We start from the raw sequence: 18,741 nt of genomic DNA, 5'->3' as shown, positions 1-18,741 counted from the left end.
AGGTCTGAACTACCAGGATACCATGGATTAGTGCTCAAACTGCATTTCCAACTCCTTCTACTTTGCCTTCCTATACTTCAGAGTCTGAAAGCTACACACTGCCTTTTTAAGACTCCCTCGCATTTATAATTTTTGTGGTGTAGGTTCCACAAATTAGGTGCTCTTGGTATGACTTAAAGGTGGAAGTGAAGCGAAGGCCATCTGCTGCTTCTGTTGTTTTCTGCTGTCAAGCACAGACACAAGGGTATTAGGTTTTTCTTCCGTGTCCAGTTTCTAGCTTTGTTGGTAGCAAGAGTCAAGGCATGGGGCATTGGGCAGGCATGGAGGGACTCCAGAATCACCACTGGTGGCAGCAGTGACTTTCTGATCCCTGACTGCATGTGTTCTAGAGCAGCCTCCTGACTGTCCACCTTCCTGACTGGCAGAGGCTGCGGCAGCTCTGTTCTGAGGGGCTCTTCTAGAGTCCATGCCTCCAGGCAGCCCACATGGATTTAACATAAGCATCTAATTTCCTGCCCCTTTATGTTTAAAATAGTTCCTGGGTGCTATTTTCTGCATCTGGACACTGACTGATAAAATTAGAATGAGACAAGTCTCTGTGCTATATTACCTCAGAGTTTCTTACCAACTTGAGCTCCTGGATCACCAGAGCTGAGGATATGAACTCCAACCACTCTTGCCTCAGCAGGGCAATATGGCCTAAGAGGTTAGCTAGCTCCCTTTGTGAATTTTATTCTCTACTAAAGCAAAAGCTCTTAACAAGAATGTTAAGATATGGATGTTGTGTCAGAGAGAAGTCAGGTGATCGCAGTATTGAAGGCCAGGATGCAAGAATCTGAGAAGGAAGATTTATTAACAGCCGCCCGGGCTTGGTGGACTTCTCTCCTAATAAAAACCGAGCCCCGAATAGAATTTTTGGGTCCCTTTTATACAGAGGATATAGGGGTGGGGAATCAAACAGTGCTTTTATGCAAAAGGGTTTTCTTTGTTAGTTTCTTAGAGTTTAAATGCTTTATCTGAGTACCAGATAGGTCTTGAATTAACACGTATCCCCCACATTGCAGGTAAGCTTGAACTAACATATTTAGTCTGCATCCTCCCTGAATATCCAAAGCCTATAGAGCCTATATCACTTAATTGGCTTTCTGGGAACCAGGCATACTTGGATATAGAATAAGTTTGAATTTATGCATGGGCCATATTATGGAGGGAGATAATCTCTCAGCACCTATCTTTGTCAGCCAAAGGGGTGCCAATGCAAAGTACCAGAAATCTGTAGGTTTTTATAAAGGGTATTTATCTGAAGTAAAAGCTTACAGTTACAAGGCCCTAAAGAGTCCAACTCAAGTTTGCTTTCTCACCAAAGTCAGTTGCCACATGTTGAAGCAAGATGGTGGCTGATCTGTGTGAGGGTTCAGCCATCCCCTCTGGGTTTCCTCTCTCAGTTGCAGGCTAGCATAGGGCTTGTCTTTCAGGGCTTCCTCTCTCTCCTGGCATTGTCCTCGTTTCTTTCTGGGTCTTCTATATCTTCTCCTCCTAAGGTCAGCTGCAAACTATTAGACGAATGGCTCATCTCTCCCTGGGACTTTTGCTGTTTGAGTCTTCTCCTTTCTGTCACATGGCAAAGTTTTCTCTGGTGTGTCTTCTTGAGTGAGCATCCATTTATATAGGTCCACCAAAAGGCAAGGACTCAACCTGAGTCATGTCTTACCGACATGGTCAAATCAAAGCCTTAATCTTACCAGGTAATGTAATCAAGGGCCCCTCAACTGAACCCACTATAATCAAAGGGTATCACATCCAGAAGAACAGATTAGTTTACAAACAATCATTCTCTTTTTGGTATTCACAAAAATAATCTCAATCTGCCACAGCACTCTCATTATACTTATTTTACTTCCTGTACTATGTTTTTTTGTTCCTTTTTATTTACTTAAAAAAAATCTGGGTGTGACACATAAAGTGCACGTAAAAGTGTAGGTTGATGCTTTTTTTTTAAAGATTTATTTATTTATTATTTATTTCTCTCCCCTTCCCCCCCACCCTAGTTGTCTGTTCTCTGTGTCTATTTGCTGCAACTTCTTTTTCCACTTCTGTTGTTGTCAGCGGCACGGGAATCTGTTTCTTTTTGTTGCGTCATCTTGTTGTGTCAGTTCTCGGTGTGTGTGGCACCATTCCTGGGCAGTCTGCACTTTCTTTCCCACTGGGCGGCTCTCCTTATGGAGCACACTCCCTGTGCATGGGGCTCCCCTATCCGGGGGACACCTCTGCCTGGCAGGGCACTCCTTGCGCGCATCAGCACTGCGCATGGCCAGCTCCACATGGGTCAAGGAGGCCCGGGGTTTGAACCATGGACCTCCCATGTGGTAGATGGATGCCCTAACCACTGGGCCAAGTCTGCCGCCCCCCAGGTTGACGCATTTTTACACACATATACACCATGCAAGCACCACTCAGATCAAGATACAAACTATTTTTTAGTAACCTGGAAGGCTCCCTCATGTTCTTTCCCAGTTGATCTCTTCCCATTGGTAACCACTATTCTGACTTCTTTCAAAGCAGATTAGTTTTACTTTACTGAACTTCTTGAAATTCATAAAAATGAAGCATACAGCATATATCTTTTTTTCTGATTCTTTTTGCCTGGGAGATTCATCCCATGTTATTTCACATAGTGGTACTCTGTTCTTTTTCACTGCACTGTACTATTCCATTATACAAATATACCACAATTTATCTGTTCTACTATTGATGGAAATTTGGCTGCTTTCCAGTTTGGGGGTATTATTAATAAAGATGCTATGAACATGTCTTTGGTGCAAATGTGTATTCATTTTCTTTTGGGTATGTACCTAGAAGTGGGGTTGCAGGATCATAGGTATGCATATGTTCAGCCTCAGCAGGTATATTGACAGTTTTCTAAAGTGGTTATACTAACTTATATTCCTGCCAGCAGTTCCAGTAGTTCTACACCCTCATCAATACTTAGTATTGTCGTTACAAAAAAGGTTAGTGATTCTGTTGAGTATGTAATAGAAGGTCCTTGTCTTTCCTTGATGGCTAATGATGATGAGTATCTTTTTTTATATTTATTGGCCAGCTGGAGATCCTATTTTGTGAAGTGTCTGTAAAAATATTTTGCTCACTTTTTACTTGGGTTGTCTGTCTTTTTCTTCTTGATTTGTAGGAGTTCTTTAAGTATTGTGTGTAGGTATAAGTCTTTTGTCACATATATGTACGGCAAATATTTTCTCTAACTCTGTTTTTAACTTTTTTTTATTATCTTAAAGGATCGAAGAAATACAGAGATCTGTTTCAGGTAGTGTTCTAGATTAGATACCTTGAATAACCCTCCAAACTAAAACACATAAAATATAAAACATATCAAATGATTTAAAATGCCTTTCTGAGCTCGTAGGAAAATAATGCTGCAGAAGCTCCCAATAAAGTTAACTCCGAGACCTTGGGAGTTAAAAAGGTGCTGAAGCCAGTATTTTCTCTGAACCTTTCTGCTAAAGAACATGAGCCTCTGCTTTAAAGTCCTCTTGGAGCGCCTTCTTTAAGTGTAGACTTTGAAGTCCAGGTGAGGAACCTGGGTATAAACTCACTGAATAAAGCTGGAGATACAAAGAACTGTACCTGAAGTATAAGGGTGAATGAGAAATAAATCCCACTGTGTACAAGGAAACAGAAAGAGTAAGAAGATCTAACATATTTATCTAAAAGGAGTTCCCAAAGAAAATAATAGAGAGACTAGGGGAAAGGCAGTATTCCAAGAGATAATTGCTGAAAACTTTCCAAATTATTGAAAGAGACCAATCATTAGATCCAGGAAACCCAACAAAGCCAAAGAAACGCCAAGCAAAATATCCACCTCTAGACACTTCATCATGAAATATAGAACTCCAAAGAAAAAGAGAAGGTAGTACAAAGTTACAGAAAAAGTCAGATTACCTATAAAGAAAAGGCAATTAGATGGTTGGCTGTCTTCTCAATTGCAACAATGAAGACAGGAGAAAATATATTCAAAGTGGCGAGAGAAAATATTAGTCAATTTAAAGTGCTATGCTCATCAAAATTACCTTAAAAGTACAAAGAGGGTAAAACAAAGATTTTTGGACCAAAAAAAAATGGAGAGATTTTACTATCAAAAGATCTCACCTTAAAGGAAGTTCTAAAGAAGTAACTCAAGCAGAAGGAAAATAAATTCTTTACAAAAAAATCGGGGATAAATGAAATGGTAAGCAAATATATTAGTAAATATGTGACTATATCCAGGAAAGGTGATGTAATATGTGGGTTCCACAGTAGGCTCCCTGAAAATGTGAGGCTGCGTGTTCAAAAATTATTAAAATTTCAAGATGGCAACAGCAGAGCATTAAACCAAGCATGGAACCCTTGTAAGTGCAAGTCACACACTCCTAGATTGGTCCTAGATGAATAATCACAACTGCGTGAAACAATAATAATGTAGACTTTTGAGTGAGAAAAAGCAAATTAGTACTAAATTACTAGACAACAATAGCATATAAGTTGGGGGAGTTATTAGATTTAAGTATTCTAAGTTTTTTTTTTAAGATTTATTTATTTATTTATTTCTGTCCCCTTCCCCCCCACCCCAGTTGTCTGTACTCTGTGTCTATTTGCCGCATTTTCTTTGTCTGCTTCTGTTGTTGTCAGCGGCAAGGGAATCTGTGTTTCTTTTTGCTGCATCATCTTGTGTTATTTCTCCGTGTGGGTGGTGCTATTCTTAGGCAGGCTGCACTTTCTTTAGCGTCAGGCGAATCTCTTTAAGGGGCACACTCCTTGTGCGTGGGGCTCCCCTACGTGGGAGACACCCCTGAGTGGCATGGCACTCCTTGCGTGCATCACCACTGCACATGGGCCAGCTGCACACGGGTCAAGGAGGCCCAGGGTTTGAACCGTGGACCTCCCATGTGGCAGACGGATGCCCTAACCACTGGGCCAAGTCCGCTGCCTATTCTAAGATTTATGTATTTTTTTTGGAAGAGGATAAACACTTAGATTAATTTTAGACTTTACTAAGTTTGCATATTAGAATAGCTAGGGGAACCATAAAGAACTGACATAGTGTGTATAATTTCCAAACAAGTAGAGGGGAAAAAAACTTAGCCAATCCCAAAGAAGCCAGAAAAAAGAGGAAAAATAGGAAGCATTAAGTGAGACGATTTTAAGGCACATAGTGAGTTGATAAAATAAGTCCAAATATATTGGTAACCATTCTATATGTAAATGGACTAAATCTTTCCATTGAAAGACAGAAATTTTCAGACTGAAAAACAAAACAAAATTCAGCTATATGCTATTTCAAGAAATGAATAAAATCATAATTATACAGAAATATTGAAAGGCAAAAAATGGAAAAAGATACTCAGGCCATAACTAACTAAAAGAAGGCTGGAGAAGCTATGGTAGCAGAAAAAACAGACTTTCAAGCAAAAAGTTTTGGTAGAGATAAAAGGGGTCATGGCATAATAATAAAATGTTCAGTTCTCTAGGAATGTAACAATTTAAAACTATGTACTGAATAACAAGAATTTAAAATATTTGAAGTCAGTGTTGATAGAGCTACAAGGAGAAATCGACAAAGCCTCCATCCTGGAGAAATAATTTAGTGCATTGGTTCTGAAATTTTAGTATACAACAGAATCACAGGGAGGGTTTGTTAAAACACATAGCAGGACCCTATTTCCAGGGTTTCTGATTCAGTAGGCCTGGGGTGGTATCTGAGAATTTCTTTTTCTAGCCAGTTCTCAGGTAATGCTGCTGTTTCTGGTTCAGGAACCATGTTTTGAGAACCATTGGCTAAAAGGAATGTCTGAGGATTGATATGTCAAATAGATTTTAAAAATCAGTAGGAAATTTCAACAGTACCATTAACAAGCTTGATCTAATGGATTTATTAGAACATTAGAGAATATGCATTTGTAGCAGTTTGATATAATTGATGAATCCCAAAAAGAAATATTGGATTATGCTTGTAATCTGATCTGTACCTGGGCATGACTGAGTTATGATTAGGGCACCAAGGGGTGGGACTGACAGATAAAAGGCATGGTGAAGAACAGAGTTGAGGGCTTTTGATATTGGAGTTTGACGCTGAAGCCTTAAGCTGGAGCCTCGGGAAGTCAGCCCACAGAGGAAAGAGAAGCTAGGCCCAGGAAGAGAGGAACCCTGAGCCCAGGAAGAAGCAAGCTCTGGAAAGGAGAAACCCAGGAAGCCTGAACACTCACGGCTGTCAGCAACCATCTTGCTCCAACACATGAAAATACTTTGATGAGGGAAATAACTAATGCTTTATGGCCTGGTATCTGTAAGCTCCTACCCCAAATAAATACCCTTTATAAAAACCAACCAATTTCTGGTATTTTGCACCAGCACCCCTTTGGCTGACTAATACAGCATTCTTCTTAAACATTAATGAAGCATTTATGAAAACTGGCCACATACTAGGTCCTGAAGCTAGTATCAATATATTCAAATTGTTGGTATCATATGGACCACATTATCATGCAAATAAGAAATCAATTACACAAAAATAACTGAAAAGCTTCTGTAGGCTTGGAAATTAAGGGCTGTGTCTTAGCAACTCATGGGTCAAAGAAGAAATTATACTGGAAATTGGAAAATACTTAGAATTGAATGATCATGAGACTATTATCAAAACTTGTGAGATGTAGCTCGAAACTAATGAGCTTAGCATACAATTTAAAGAGTTAAGAAAAAAACAAGATAAACTCACATAATTTAGAGGAAGGTATTCATATAGATTGGAACAAAAATTAATGAAATAGAAAACAATTATAAAATAGGATTAAGAAACATTCCCGAGGAGGGAACCCCTGAGCTGAAGGATAAGATGGCTTTAACTAGTTTAAGAACATAATGAGGGCTCTTCCAACAAAAAGCATGTGTGAAGGCATAAGGGTACAAAAATGACACACTATATATCATATAGTACAAGTAGCTTGATATGGCTGGAGGGATGAGTGCTGCATGTGATTACAGAAGAGTAAAGAAAAAAAGGCAGCGAAGGGGCAACAAGATTAATACATTCAGGTTTCTAAAAGACATGTATAAAGAGAAAAAAAAGAAATCTTTCAGGAGTCAGGGATGAGGACAATTGAATGTTTTATGGTTTAACCTCTCTTGTTGAGCTCTAACATGATTATATCAAGGCACCTAATGGGGCAGCTCCCAACAGAAGGACAACCAGTTCTTTGGGAGCAGAGCGAACGCTAAATAATTAATCAAATGAATGAACAAGACAATTTCAGATCATTTTTATGATAAAAATGTAACCAATGAATTTGGTAGAGAGAGGTTAAGAGACAATTAATTTAGGTCAGAAAAAGCTTCTCTGAGGAGGTAACATTTGCTCTAAGTCCAAGCTTAGATCTGAAGGCAGATTATTACAGGAAGGAGAAAATGAGACAATTTGGCATTTGAGGAATAGAAAAAAAAAGAGCACAATATGCAACTTGAAGAATAGGCAGGAGCTATATAAGCCAGAATAAGAAGTCTAAATTCTATTATAAATATGACAGGCTTGTAAGCAGGCAAGCGGCCTTATTTCATAGGCATTTTGGACAGTGGATTGTCGAGAGGCAAGAATGGAATCAGCAAGAAGATAGAAGTCCCCTGCAGTGGTTTAGGCTAAAGGTTTAGGTGGCTGGGTGATAGAGATAGAGAAAAGTAAGTAGATTTAAGCTATAGTTTGGAAATGGAAATAAAAGGCTGCCTGTGAAAACAGGAGAAATCAAGTATGATTCCCTAGATTCTTGTTTGAGGAACTGGTAGATGGAAGGTCTATGTATTGGGATCGGAGTGACTGGGGCGAGAGCAGGAAATGAGGGTTCAGAAAGAGTTTTATTTGGGGGCCTGTTAAGTTTGAGATAGTTAAAAAACTTCCTAGTGGAGATGTTAAGAAGCTAGATCTATGGCCCTGGACCTCAGAGGAATCCACCCTGGAGATAAGGCCATCTTGGGAATCATCAGCAGCTGGATGATATATAAAGACATCACACTGCCTGATAAGGGGCAGCTATGGCTCCTAACAAACCTTAAAACAGCTTTAGTTTTTTGCCTCTCTCATCTCTTTGTTATTTTTTTTTTTATTAACTCCATGTCTGTTTCCTTTTTTTCACTTGAATACTTATTTCAGAGGTTGGATGACCTCAGAGAAAGGGATTCAGGCAATGGCATGTGAAGAGAAATCACAGGAAACCACGGGCAGAGAAAAAGGGGTTGAAGGGCCAGCTCACTGGGACTAAGGAATGATTCAAGAATAACCTCATTTCTAGAAATCTTCTCTTCTTGAAGAGATAATGAGGTCAACCTGGGTTGCCTACATGTCTTTTCTTCCCCACTAGATTGTAAACCATTTGAGGACAAGGACCAAATCTTTTTCTTATAATCTCCCTGCACTTAGCATAGAACCCGGAACATAGTAGGTGTTTTAGTTTCCTTGTTGCTAAAGCAAATGCCATGCAGGTGTCGGCTTCAGCAATGGGGATTTTTGTTCTGTTTTGCTTTTGGGTGACTTCTGGGAAGACAGAAGATTAGAGAGACATGGGACTCACTTCTCTACCAGAAAACTAGCTAGAGGACAGGCAGAAACAGTGGGAATTTATCAGCTCATATTTTTGAGGCTAGGAAAAGTCCGAATCATGGGCTCCTAAAGGTGATGCTTTCTTCCTGAAGACCGTGGGTTCTGGGGCGGGCTGCAGTGATCCTGGGTCCTGGGTGCCTCTGTCACATCGCAATGCACATGGCGGCCTCTCCCGGCCTCTCCCTTCGCTTCCCGGTTCCCTTGGCTTTTGTCTTCTGGCTGCTCCCTTTGTGGCTTTCTCGGTGTCTGATAGAGAGACAGCGAGTCTGTCATGATTGAGATGGACCACACCTTAACTGAATATCAAAAGGTCCTACTTACACTAGGTTCATACCCACAGGAATGCACCAAGTTTAAGAATATGTTTTTCTGGGGTACTCTGCTCCAAACACCATAGTAAGTGCTGTAAAGATGTTTGTGGAGGGAAGGAAGGAAAGACGGAAGGAAGAGTAAAAGTTTCTTTCACAAGACTAATCTAGGGACTGTATTGCATAATGATTTTAGCGGTGGGTGAAGATTGTGGTTAATAGCAAAAATATAAGAATATTCTTCTTTTACAAAGTGTTAAGAATATGGTGATACATGGGAAAATTACAACTAATGTCACTTATGGATGATAGTAAGATAGTATATTAATTCTAGGGTACAACAATAGGAAGGTAGAAGGGGGTATGGAATTTTTCCTTTTGGAGTAATGAAAACATTCTAAAATTGACTGAGGTGATGACAGCATAACTGTGATGAAAATGAGAGCCACTGAGTGTACACTCCAGATGGTACAAAACAAGGGACTATATATCACAGTGAATCCTGTGGTGAAAGTTGGACTGTGGTTAACCGAACAAATATGAAAATGTTCTCTCATGAACCATAATAAGTGTATAATGTGTAATACTAATACAAGATGTAAATAACTGGGTGGGTTATTTAAGATATGGGCTATAGTTAGTAGTAATGTTAATATTTTGATAATGTTCTTTCATAATTTGCAACAAATGTTTCACAATAATGCCAGGTAGGGTGATATATGGGAGCCCTGTATAATATGCTTTGTTTTTATACTCTATATTTATTATTTATATATGTTCATGTATTAATGATATACTTCAATAAAATTTTTTAAAAATACCTTTCACGGGAAGTGACTGTGGCTCAATGAGTTGGGCTCCCGTCTACCATATGAGAGGCCCTGGGTTCGCGTCCTGGGGCCTCCTTGTGAAGGCAGGCTCACCCACACGCTGCAGAGAGCTGCCCAGCCCGCAAGGGCCATGGAGTGCTGACTCAGCAAGGTGAGGCAACAAAAAAAGGAGACACACAAAAACACAGAAGAGCGCACAATGAATGGACATGGAGAGCAGACAGCAAGCAAGCTGCAAGGGGGAGGGGAAATAAATAAACACAAACACAGAAGAACGCACAGTGAATGGGCACAGAGAACAAACAGCACGCAAAAAGCCACAAAGGGGGGTAATACCTTTCATGTTCTGAACATTGCCCATCACATCTGGAATTGTGTTCTGTATATAATATGCATTCAAAAATAACTCATTGGGAAGCGGATGTGGCTCAAATGATTGGGTTCCTGCCTACCACGTGGGAGGTCCCTGGTTTAGTTCCCAGTGCCTCCTAAAGAAGACAGTGAGCTGGCACCACAGGCAGCCTTGGCGAGCTGATGCAACAAGATGATGCAACAAGAGACACAAGAAGAAAACCTAATGAGAGACTCAACAAAGTAGGGAACAGAGGTGGCTCAGACAATTAGGTACCTCCCTCCTGCATCAGAAGGCCTGGGTTCGGTTCCCAGTGCCTCCTAAAGAAACAAGGAAGACAGACACAGCAAGTGCAAACAACGAGGGGGTAGGAAGAAATAAATAAATAAAATAAATGTTTAAAAAAACCTTATCAATTGATAGCGATATATCCTATAACAAAACGAATCCTCCAAACAAAATTGCCATCTAAGCACACAGTATTATTGATTCACTCTGCTTAATGACTTAAATAATTGTGACATTTTCATTTGTTTGGTATCTTGTGTACTTTTGGCAATTCAAATTGAAGACAGGTTAACACTGACCAGGATTTTTAGATCACTTCTAAAAGAGGAAATAAGGAGGTGCATCTAGAATAAGACAGTCAAGTGTGGTGGCAATAGATCTATTTAAAAGGATCCTACAAACAGGATCTTTTTATTTTTTATTTTTTTAAAGATTTATTCTATTTATTTCTCTCCCCTTCCTCCCCTCCCACCCTGTTGTCTGCTCTCTGTGTCTTCTGCATCCACCTGCATTTTGTCAGCAACACTGGGACTCTGTGTCTCTTTTGGTTGCATTATCTTACTGCATCAGCTCTCCGTGTGTGCAGCACTACTCCTGGGCAGGCTGCCCCTCTTTTTACATGGGTGGCTCTCCTTGCGGGGTGCACTCCTTGCGCATGGGGCTCCCCTACACGGGGGACCTCCCTGCGTGGCATGGCACCCTTTACATGCATCAGCACTGTGCGTGGGCCAGCTCACCACATGGGTCAGGAGGCTCTGGGTTTGAACCCTGGACTTCCCATGTGGTAGGCGGACGCTCTATCAGTTGAGCCAAATCTGCTTCCCAACACGATCTTATTTAAATAAGCCTTTTTATATAAGGGTTTTATGATGGATTTTATTTTATTTTTTTAGAAGGTACCAGAAATTGAACCCAGGACCTCATACATGCAAAGAAGACACTCAACCACTGAGCTCTACCTCCTCCATGAACTTTAAATATAGATTATAGTTGATAAGTTTCCATTGTCTGTTTATAAAAATGACTTTAGTTTAATTACCTTAACATTGGTTCTGGATGAAAGGAATCAAATAATGATATCTGCAATTTGCTTTAATATTTTTCTTTTTGTCCCTTTTAAACAAACAAACAAAATCAGAGTTCATTAATAATATGGAATTTTTAGTATTCAAATAAGCCTCACATAATAACATAAAATTGTAGAGACTTATAATCTTATGTTTCTTGATTGAGGACAATCTTAATATGGATTTTAGTATAATATTTTTTATTATCCAATGTATTTATGTTTGGTGAGATTAAAATGCATGTTTATTTACAATATTTTTTTACAATCAGTGAGAAAAGGATATTGGGAGAGAGGTTCATGCCAGCACATCACTAAAATGCACAGGCAAGCAAGTGGCCCTGATGTCAGCCCCAGTTACTTCCTCTTAGACAAGTTATAGCTTTTCTGAGCTTTAGTTTACTCACCTGAAAAAATAGCCTAATAATGCCTGATAGCATTTTTTTTTTTTAGGCATTGGTGGCTGGGAATTAAACCTGTGACCTTGTCTGTGGGAGGCCGACACTCAACCACTGAACTACATTGGTTTCCCTGTTTTTTTTTGTTGTTGTTGTTTTTGTTGTGTTGTGTTGTTTTGTTTTTTTCAGGAGGTACCAGGAACCAAACCTGGGACCTCCCATGTGGGAGGTGGGTGCTCAACCACATAAGCCACATCCACTTCCCCGATAGCATTTTGGAAAGCATTTGTGGCAGAGTGCAATACTATCTCCTATTGCACATGCTCTCCTCCGTGTAACTGACACATTTCCCATCCAGAGGTGGGGTCTCTGTTCTCTCCCTTTGTATCTGGATGGGCTTGACTATGGTGGAAAGTCAAGATGTAGCTAAGCTACATCTGAGGCTAGGTCAAAAAAGGAGATACTGAGGAAGAGAAAAGAAAACAGTCCTTGGCATTCAGAACTGTCCTGGTACTCAAAGGTCCAGTCGTGTTATCATCTCCTTGGACATACACAATCCCACAGAATGCCATTCTCATGATCTGAGACAATGATAAAATGAGGCAAGCAAGCCAGCTCATAATTTTACCTTACCACACTGTGCCACCCACAAATTACCAACTATTCCCCTCTCTAGGCCAAAATGAGCGAATGTTATCTCTTTACCAGTTATGCTGTTAGCCTCACCCTAATCTGTCCTGTGTATTGATAAGAGTTACTGAGATACCCAGTCATAGAATAACATGCAAGCTGACAGCATCCAATCTAGACAAATCCCTGCTTCCTTAGACCTTTCCTCAAATCACTCAACAAAGCCCAAATCCTGTTACAGGGTCTTTCTAACCCCCTCTCACTGAGACAGCTGATGGATTCCCCATGTTCTCCCCTGCTGCGGTGCAAGTTGTACACCCAACTTGTTCAACTGCGGGTAGTCTTTGGCTGGAAGCCTCCTGATTCTTTTTCTCCTGGGATGCTCACTTAGACAGGGAAGCCAGCTGCCATGTAAGCAGTCTGAGTGCCCTGAAGTCCCCAGGCAGTGAGGAAGCCCAAATTAGCTCATAAAGGGGGAACACCCAGAGAACCCCGAAACTAAGTGGAGGGAGAGATGCCGGCCAGCGTCTAGATGCTGCAGCCCAACCCCAGCTCTGCCCCTCTGCCTTCTTGCTTCTGCTGTCTCGGAGACCAAGCCAGAACCGCCTGGCCCAGCCCTTCCTAAATTCCTTTCCCACAGAAACCACGAGAGGTAATAAGATGATTGTTGATGTTTTAAGCCACTAATAAATATTAGTGATTTGATACATGCAATAGATAACTGAAGCAAGATTGAAAAATTTATGTAAAATGTCTGACACATAATAGGTGCTCAATAAATGGTAGCTACTTTTGTTTGTTTGTTTTTTGTACTTACAAGAAGTAAGGTTATAATATGCAAAATCCCCAACATCTAAATCATTTTTTTGTTTGACTAAACTTGTGGATTGGTGCCCACAGATCCATTCAATGTATTTTAATCCCGCTACCAAAATAATATTGACCAATCAATACTCCTCAGTAAGTGGATGAGCTCATTTTGTAGCAATGCTGGAGGAGTACTGCTATTGCTACTTTTTAAAAAGAGGATTTTGTGTTTAGAAAATACATGCAGCTTTGCCTGTAATTTTAGAACCTATATCAGTGGTTGACTACATTTCCTGGTCCCATCTCTCCCTGAGGGTGATATGGTAGACCTCATTGAGTCTAACATATTTTAAACTAAGGTTAATGTGATTTATTAAAAAACGTATTAACTATTTTTTCAAATTGCAAAATTAGTATATGCTTATAAAAAGAACGCAGAATGAAGATTCTTAAGGGAATCCTTTCTTCCTTGCCTCTGCTTCTCCAGTCACATGTGTTAACTAATATCAACAACCGGGTGTGTATTTTTCCTCATTCTTTTATCTCATATAAACACAAGCAAGAATAAATACAGGTATCTATGTATATGTGTATAAAGATGTTTAGATGTAAAGTTGGAATCACATTACACAGCTACTCTGCAACTCTGCAACTTACTGTTTTTACTTCACAGTATAGCAGGATCTCTACAACTTAGTACATATACAGCTGCATTTGTTTCCTATGGCTTCTGTAATAAATTACTGCAAATGTAATAGCTTAAAACAACACAAATTTATTTTCTTAAAGTTTGGAAGGTCAGAAGTGCAAAACCAGTTGCACTTGGCTGAAGTTGAGGTATTGGCAGGGATGGTCCTTCTGGAGGTTCTGTGCCCCCACTGGCCACCTGTACCCCTTGGTGTCTAGGGGCCGCCTGTACCCCTTGGTGTCTAGGGGTCACCTGTACCCCTTGGTGTCTAGGGGCCGCCTGTATCCCTTGGTGTCTAGGGGTCACCTGTACTCCTTGGTGTCTAGGGGCCGCCTGTACTCCTTGGTGTCTAGGGGTCACCTGTACTCCTTGGTGTCTAGTGGTCATCTGTACTCCTTGGTGTCTAGTGGTTGCCTGCATTCCTTGGTTTCCAGTTTTTAGTGGCAGCCTGTACTCCCGGGTTTCCAGTGACTGCCTGTATTCCCCTTCCTCCATCTTCAAAGCCCATCACTCTGCTCTCTTCTTCCATTTTCATATCACCTTCTCTTCTGTTGTAAATCTCCCTTTCTCTTCTATAAGGACGTTTTGATTATATTTAGGGTCTACCTGAATAATCCAAGATAACCACCCCATTTCAAACATAACATAACAAATCAGTTGGCCATAAATGTGAGGGTTGATTTCTAAGCTCTCAATTCAACTACATTGGTCCATATATCTGTCCTTGTGCCAGCACCATGATTTTTTTTGGGGGGGGTGGGGTGGAGGTGAGGAGATACCAGGGCCGGGGATTGAAACTAGGACCTCACATGGGGGAAACCGGTGCTCAACCACTGAACTACACTGGCTCTCTCAGGCTGTTTTGATTACTATGGCTTTGTAATAAATTTTAAGATTGCGAAGTGAGTCCTCCAACTTCATTCTTCTTTTTCAAGATGGCTTTAGCTATTCAGGGCTCCTTATTCTTCATATAAATGTGATGATTGGTTATTCCATTTCTTCAAAGAAGGCTGTTGGAATTTTGATTGGGTTTGCACTGAATCTATAAATTGCTTTTGGTAGGATTGACATCTTAACAATATTTAGTCTCCAAGTCCATGAAGACAGAATGCTCTTCCATCTATTTAGGTCTTCTTTGATTTCTTTTAGCAATGTTTTATAATTTCCATGTAAAACTCCTTTATATCCTTGGTTAGATTTATGCCTAGATATTTCATTCTTTTAGTTGCTATCGTGAAAGGAATTTTTTTTTCTTGATTTCATCTTTTGATTGTTTATTGCATGTGTATGTAAACACTACTGATTTTTGGGTGTTGATCTCGTACCCTGCTACTTTGCTAAATTCATTTATTAGCTCCAGTGGCTTTGTTGTGGATTTCTCAGAATTTTCTGTATGTAGGATCATGCCATCAGCAAATAAAGAGTTTTACTTCTTCCTTTCCAATTTGGATGGCTTTTATTTCTTTTCCTTGTCTAATTGCTCTGGCAAGAACGTCCAGTACACTGTTAAATAACACTGGTGACAGCGCACATCCCTATCTTGTTCCTAATCTTAGGGGGAGAATTTCAGTCTTCTGCCATAAGTAGGTTGTTGACTGTGGACTTTTCATATATGCCCTTTACATGTTGAGGAGGTTTCCTTCTATTCTAATGTTCTATGTGTTTTTGTCAAGAAAGACTGCTGGATTTTGTCAAATGCCTGCCTTTTCTGCATCAACTGAGATGATTGTATTGTTATTGTTGTTGTTTTTCCTTCACTGTGTTAATATGCTGTATTACATTAATTGATTTCCTTATGTTGAACTGACCTTGCATATGGGAGATAAATACCACTCTATCAGGTGTATACTTCTTTTAATATGCTGTTGGATTTACTTTGCTAGCATTTTGCATCTCTATTCATAAGAGATATTGGTCTGTAGTTTTTTTGTGCTGTCTTTGTCTGACTTTGGTATGATCCTGATGTTCAAAGAATAACTTAGGGAGTGTTCCCTCCTCTTCAGTTTTCTGAAAGAGTTTGAACAGAATTGGAGTTAACTCTTCTTGGGATGTTTGGTAGAATTCCCCTGTGAAGCCATCTGGTCTTGGGCTTTTCTTTGTTGGGAGGTTTTTGATTACTGAGTCAATCTTTTTACTAGTAATTGATTTGTTGAAATCTATTTCTTCTTAAGCCAATGTTGGTGTTTTGTGTTTCTCTAATTTGACCTTTTCATCTAGATTATCTAATTTATTGGCATACAGTTGTTCAAAGGTGTTCTCTTAAAGTCTTTTTCATTTCATTGGGGCCAGTAATAATTTACCCATTTTAATTTCTCATTTTCATTATTTGTATCCTCTCTCTTTTTTTCTTTGTCAGTCTAGCTAAATGCCAATTTTATTGATATTTTCAAAGAACTAAATTTTTTGTGTTGTTGATTCTGTTTTTTTGTTTTGTTTTGTTTTTCTGTTTCATTTATCTACTCTCTAATTTTTGTTATTTCCTTCCTTCTGCTTGCTTTGGATTTCGTTTGCTCCTTTTTTTTTTTTAAAGATCTTTTTTCCCTTCCCTGACCCCAGTTATCTGCTCTCTGTGTCTATTTGCTGTTTGTTCTTCTGTGTTTGCTTGTATTTTCAGTGGCACTGGGAATCTGTGTCTCTTTTTGTTGTGTCATCTTGCTGCGTCAGCTCTCTGTGTGTGCAGCACCACTCCTGGGCAGACTGCGCTTTTATCATGCTGGGCGGCTCTCCTTATGGGGCGCATTCCTTGCACGTGGGGCTCCCTTATGCTGGGGACACCCTTGCGTGGCATGGCACTCCTTACGCACATCAGCACTGCACGTGGGCCAGCTCCACACAGGTCAAAGAGGCCCGGGGTTTGAATCGCAGACCTCCCATGTGGTAGGCGGTTGCCCTATCTGTTGGGCCAGCTCTGCTCCCCCCCCCCTTTTTTTTAAAGATTTATTTTATGATTTTTCTATCCACCCCTGGGCTTCTTGGATGTTTGCTCTCTGTGTCCATTTGCTGTGTGTTCTTCTGCATCTGTTTGCATTATCAGGGGGCACTGGGAAATTGTATCTCTTTTTTGTTGCATCATCTTGCTGTGTCAGCTCTCTGTGTGTGTGGCACCACTCCTGGGTGGGCTGTGCTCCCCTTACACAGAGTAGCTCTCCCTGTGGGGCTCCCATCTTGCATGTAGGGCACCCCTGTGTGGCACAGTGCTCCTTGTGTGTGGCAGCACTGCGTGTGGGCCAGCTTACCACATGGGTCAGAAGGCCCTGGGGATGGAACCCTGGACCCTCCATATGGTAGATGGAAACTCTGTCAGTTGAGCCATGTCTGCTTCCCGAAGGTAAGTTTCCTACAGACAACGTATAGTTGGGTCATGCTTTTTTATCCATTCTGCTGATCTCTGCCTTTAGACTGGAAAGTTTAATCCATTTACATTTAGCATCTCTACCCACTATATTTGTTTCTTCATTTGCTGAAACAAATTTTTATAAGGCTGGAACATATCTTTGTCTTCTTGAGAATGTTTTCCCCTGATGTTTTTAAAATGTATTGGAAAGAAAAGGATGGCCAATAATTCTGAAATCTCATCAGGGAAATACAGTAAAGACTAATGACACATACATGAATTGCAGCCGACTGACTGAATGGGGAGTCGAATAAATAACACAAATGTATGGTCAAACATGAAGATAATAGAGGAGGAGTTGATCAAGAGATTCTTTTTCCTTTACTAAATGAAGATGTCATTCCTACTGTTTCTATCACAAAATGAGTTTGAAAGATGAACATGGTGACAGACCTTCTTCTCTCCCAGGTGTTCCACTGCTGAACTTAATGCAGCCTCATTGCCACAATGAGTGATGTTAGGAAAGACAGATGCTCTGCAGCTGCAGCCCGTGAGCACCTCTGCATTTTACACCTATCTCCTCCTCTTCCTCAAGAGCACAGTCTACTTTGTCATCATCGTGTTCTGCCTGAAAAGAACAGTCATCTGTGGTATGGGAAGAGTTTTTGACAGATGGTGGCATAAAGGAGTCATTTTTTCTTCATCTTTTACTGTTCCTAAAGCTTTCTACTGAGGATCTAGCTGGATTTTCTTGCTGGGTTTGGGTAATTTTAGTTCATTTGTGTGCTTTTCTATTATGTTTTTACTGGATAGTGGTGTATTAGACCACTGGACAAACTAAGAAAACTTTACCTAGTAATAACAACAAAAAATCTGCCACTACGCAGGGGCAGGGCCAGGGGGTTGTTGATGGGGCTTTTAGCACCACTTTCTCCATAATCCCCATCAGCCCACCCAAATGCACAAACTTCTGAATATTGACCGTGGAGTTTCTGGTCATGTCCCTTAGTGCCCCTTCACCAGTGACTGCCTTAAGGCCTTCCATTTTAACAGGCTGAAGCCACCATCTTTGCCACTTGTATTCTGTACTTTGTTTTTCATGTATAGGCACAATACATTTTTTCAAAAAAAGAAATGCAGGTCTTTCTTCTACCATTTTGCTATTTAGCCTTTCTATGTCTTACACTTTTGCTGTCCCTCAATTATTCTGTTAATGCCTGCTTTTATATTTATTTGCATTTTTTCCCCTGAAACCTGAAAAGTCATATCCCAGTTAGATTGTGTGCCTTCTTTTTCTATCTGGATATATTTTGCCTCTGTTTTCCTTGTCATTACTGTGGGGTTAAAACTTAACATTCCAAGGAGGCGGAGTGGCTCAGCTGATAGAGTGTCCACCTGCCATGTAGGA

This window comes from Dasypus novemcinctus, chromosome 27, assembly GCF_030445035.2.
Source record: "Dasypus novemcinctus isolate mDasNov1 chromosome 27, mDasNov1.1.hap2, whole genome shotgun sequence".
Taxonomy (NCBI): Eukaryota; Metazoa; Chordata; class Mammalia; order Cingulata; family Dasypodidae; genus Dasypus; species Dasypus novemcinctus.
This window is presented reverse-complemented; position numbering follows the sequence as displayed.